General features: G+C 41.4%; 1 protein-coding gene across 2 annotated transcripts in view; it reads left to right on the top strand.

Annotated features, from left to right (window-relative positions):
• Nucleotides 1–1879: 1879 nt before the first annotated feature.
• fam131bb (family with sequence similarity 131 member Bb) overlaps nucleotides 1880–4905 on the top strand; it is a 32969-nt gene continuing 29943 nt past the window's right edge. Inside the window, exon 1 of one of the 2 annotated variants that reach the window (XM_085176525.1) lies at nucleotides 1880–1949. The gene's annotated coding sequence lies outside the window, so the exon portion shown is untranslated. The remainder of the gene's footprint in view (nucleotides 1950–4905) is intronic. The other variant, XM_085176524.1, reaches the window with a different exon arrangement.

The raw sequence follows: 4905 nt of genomic DNA, 5'->3' as shown, positions 1-4905 counted from the left end.
TCTCCAGCTATTAGACCCTCCCCCTTTGCTTTTCAGCCTGGAGAAAGAATGACACCATCCTTCCAAACAAGTTCTTTCTCGTTTGAGTCTGGCTTAGGACTTGTGCATTACTATGTAAACAAAATCTCTCTCTCTCTCTCCCCCCTCCCTCTGTGTGTGTGTGTGTGTGTGTGTGTGTTCATAAACTGTCCAGTCAGACCCCCTCTTCGTCGTCCTCCTCCTCCTCCTGCTCTCTTTTCTCTCTGGATTCTTGCAGCATTCTTCATTCAATGACATCAACCCTGTTGCCTCTCCTTGTAAGGTCAGAGTGGGGGAACGAGGGAGCAAATGGGAGGGAGAGATAATGGGGCTAGAAGCTTGATTAGATGCAGGCACTGAAAGCAGTCAGCGGGTTTAAAGCGCTGTGAGGCACAGTGGCTGTAAAAAGTTGACCGCTTCTGCTTTTAAACAAGCTTATGAAAACATACAAAGCTGCATTTAGTGCCGCTCTTTTTACCTGCCTAGACTAGCACAGCTCAAGATCAGATTGTAAAGGCATTATTTGTATTGGTTGCCAAGTGGGCTGCCACATCATTGTTTGCTTTGCAGCAAGATCGTAAACGTGGAAAGTCTCTGTGCGTGTGATTAGTAAACTTGATTATGGATAGCAACTGCATTTTATCTGTCCCTGTAATCAGGATGTGCAACCTGGTGTTAAAGTGACACCTCCCATCCTGTAGCTCAGCCACATCAATGACATAATGCTCTTTTGTTTCTCACCAACATCCAACTCACATTGTTCACACAGCCTACCTGGTGTGAGTCATATATCACCTCTTCAGGTGTAGTCATTTTTCTGTTTTATTAAGTAAGTCTTTTTTAATGTTTCATTTCAGTTAGATGGAGACACTAAAAATAACAGAGCATGCTCTCAGTTCTCACAGCAGTCACACTTTGTTCTTGTTTAGGGCTAAAATGATAAGTAGATTAACTGATTAACAACTGGTTATTTTAAGAACTTGATGGTCATGTTTTAGCTTCTAGTACTGGCAACTTGCTTATTTTATTTGGTCATACAAAACCAGAAATTCCATGATTTTACTTGTTTCATTTTTTAAAATGATGTCCTTACACGTTAGAGGGCAAACATAACTGACCGATCAAGTCTTCTGAAGACATGGTAGTGTGTAAACATTAGTCTTCACAATTAAAAGTCAAATGAAAATTATGTGGAGTCCCATCCTGTGTTTTTCAACATATAAACAAGGGGAAAAGCTGCAATTATCTACAAACAGAATGTTTATTTTGTGTTTTTAGCATGATTAATGTTGGAGCCTGAATGTTGGATTAACCTTTTAAAAAGCAAATATGTATCACATGAAAACCATGTGAGTCATCTTTATTTGTACACACATATATTAATCATCTCATTGCACATTCTCATCGCTGCTGCCAACTCACAGATCGTCATATGATGTTCAGGTTGAGACAGGGCAGAGTTGCACTTCAGTCTGATTGTGAAACTGTAAGCAGAGCTCTCTGCTCAGTTCCGTTACCTCTGCAGCGGCGCTTGTGTAACCTGTTGCTGCCTGATTCATGTCTGTGAACTACAGGGTGTGGTCTGTGGGGTCTTTGATAGCCTATTGTCCAGCGAGGAATGTTTCCAGTCTCTCCACATTTCCAGTGGGACAAAAATATGTTGAATTTCCACCCAGAGGTTTCCACAGAGAATGAATATGCACCCCATCCAGGGTGGGGGCTTTTAGGCAGATGACAAATGTTTGTGTGTTGTTCCAGATTCCCTCCCCTCTCTTGTGACTGTTTTTGACGGGTGAAGGGTTTAAGCTAAATGACACATGTTTAATGCTCTTCTCCTCCTTTGTTTTTTTTTTAAAACCAGGTGGTGCCTTGGTGACTGAAGTTTGGATCAGGCAGTGAGAAGGCAGCTCCAGGGTCCAGTGAGTGTGAAGGTAAGGCAAAAAACAGGAGGCTGTTGGAATCAGAGCCAGACAGACTGGAATGTGGCCAAGCCTTGGAATGAACAGTTCCTCCACCCCTCCCTCGCTAAAGTGCCATATCCCCCCCCCTCTCTATAATGCTGCATTTTTTTCACCACTTTTCTTCTCCAATTGCTTCATTTCTCAGTCTGTCCTCCTTATGCTGCAATTTTCTTTCCTTTCTTTTCTTTTTTTAAATTTTACTTCTCTCTGTCCACCGCATACTGTGCATGAATCAGTACTTGTAATACCTCAGTGCTTATGATTAAAATCCTAATAATTTCCTGTCCATACAGAGGCATGGTCGCTCCATCTCTCTGATGACAAAAAGACATCGATTGTCTTTTGTACCTATTGCTATTATCATAGTTAATAACACTAAACCATAAGTGTTGTTGCCATTGCACATTGCACTTTTTTGATGAAAAATCTAGGTTGTTTTCTCAGGCTTATATTATATTATATTATTTTGGTGAGTGTATGTGATGTGTTGGTTGTCTGTTTGTTTGTTTGTACGGACATACTGCAAATCAATTTCCCGTTAGGGACAATAAAGTTACCACCACCAACACCACCATTTCCCCCCCTCTCTCTCTTAATAATTTCTTGAGAACGTGGGAAGCCATTTGTATGCAAGGCGATTGAAATGTTTTGAACTTTGAACTGCTCATCCACAATAAATTAAATGATCCATAATAACTTATCTTGTACATAAATGCATCTTTAGCTTTTTAATTTTGTGCCCTTGATTTTTTAACATTAATAATGTAATTAGGTAACATTTAATTCAACTCAGGTTATCCAGTGACCCCTTTAAAGAACTTTATGTAAGAAATAAGGCTAACTTCCACTTTTAAATTCAGCAAACAGTGGTTTCAGCTGCTTTTCATGGCTACTGCACCACATTAAGAATCGGTAAGCCCTGTATCCTCACAGCAGGAAGGTCCTGGGTTTGAATCCAGGCTGCATCTTTTCTCTGTGGAGTTCGCATGTTTTTCTGTCATCTCTGGGTACTCCGGTTTCCTCCCACAGTCCAAAGACATGCATGTTAGGTTAACTGGTGATTGTAAATTGACTGTGTTTGTGAATGCAAAACTGAATGGTTGTCTGTCTTTCTGTGTTATTGCTGCAAGCGACTGATGTCCTGTCAAGGCTGTACCCCACGTCTCTATGGTCTCTATGATATGGCCTGCAGCACCTCCACGACCCTGAATTGGATAAGTGGAAGAAAGTGAATGGTTCTGTTATAACAAAGATAAGATAAGGCACAAGTTACCCAGTATACTCACTATCAGCTTCAGCATTAGAGTAATGTATGCATTCTTCACCTTCTATACAATCAGTTGCCAGTTTATTGAACAGATAGCTAAACACTAATACAGACCAAGATAATTATCCTGCAAATAAATAAAGGTTATACAGATGTTATCTTTACTTTGTTTATTTGGTTGCCTGAAAGCAGGCTAAATAAATTTAGACTGGAGTGTGAGAAAAAGCCAATGAAGAATTTTTCATGTGAAAATCCAGTATAAACACAAAGTGTAGCCTGCAATAGATATGCAAAGCAAATGGCATGCACATAAATCTGCAAAGCATAAATTCCAGGTGCACATCAGCCAAGATGAGAACCTGCATATTTGTGGCAAAACATGGCCTCGTCACTCAGCACTGAGAGGAAAAGTCTCTTCGCTGCCAAACTGGCTTCCAATCAAAGCCAGGGTTAGACTGCAGTGTCCTAATCCCCCCAGCAGGTGTCAGACTGATATTCATTACTGTGCTGCACACAGCCCAGAATCAAATGGCTTGAGGTTAGAAGATTCCCCCACGTTCTCTGACAGAAGGCAAATCGTCTCGAGCTAGAGATGTGTTAAAAGACAGAGGTATGTAAGGTGGAAACACGCAAATTCAGACGTGACTCTTAGAGATGCTGAGAAGCTGAAGGAAACGAGCTGGACGCAGAAACGTATCTAAGGACGAACATGCTGCATGGTGGTGGTGGTCTAGACGAGGAGGGCTGGAGCGAGAGAGAATGTAGGGTAATTGCGGGAGAAGAGGAAAGAGAATTGTAAATAATAGAAGACAGTTGGGAACTCCTCGTACGCAAGGTTTTGCCTGGTGTAACGGCTGCATAAACACATACACGCACAAGTCATGCACAGAGAGACTCTATACCACCTACACACAAATATAAAACAGCCCAAAAATATGTGTGCTGAAGAATCCAAGCTAGAAACTGTGGCTCAGTGCGCCAGCTAATAATACACATAAACTCTATTCTCCCACTGGCTAAAACAAAGCTAATGACATAAACTCGGTCATTAGAGAATGTCTTATCAGAGACTGCCTCTTCTCATAACAACATTTATATTGCTCCCTTGTTCCCACCCACCTCCTACACCCCTTGCCTCCTCAAAAACAAACAATTTAGTAATTCCCTCCCTTTTTTTTTCATTCCCCCTTCATCTTCTCTTCTCTCCTTGTCTTTCGCATCAGTTCTCTTTCGCCAGTTTCAGCCAGATGCCACCCCTCCTCTCATCCCCTTTCTCCTTATGGCTAACTTAGCAAAGGCAAGTGTGTAAAATGTGGTTCCAATTAACACATATAATGACACACTCTAGCAGTTTGATTCATCACAAAAAAGCCAGACAAAACAGTAGACAGTCACCGACTAAAGGTGGCAGAGGGTGGAGAAAAAGGGCCTTTCTCAAAGGAGTTTAACCAGTCTGAGCTAGTTTTTAATACTACCTTTAGAAAGACTGGAGCAGGCATTCCTGTGCATCAGCCAGAACGCCTTTAGATTGTCTGAACAAGACAGTATTGAAGCTGGTATTCATTATCCTTGAGGTGTAACCTACATAGCAGCCAGGAGCTGATAGACAGATAGAGACAGGTACATGAAAATCATTGATTACAGAAATTATCTGGGTGT

Source organism: Neolamprologus multifasciatus, chromosome 11 (genome assembly GCF_963576455.1).
Source record: "Neolamprologus multifasciatus chromosome 11, fNeoMul1.2, whole genome shotgun sequence".
Lineage (NCBI taxonomy): Eukaryota > Metazoa > Chordata > Actinopteri > Cichliformes > Cichlidae > Neolamprologus > Neolamprologus multifasciatus.
Note: the sequence above shows the minus strand (reverse complement) of the source record. Positions and strands in the feature narration are given on the sequence as shown.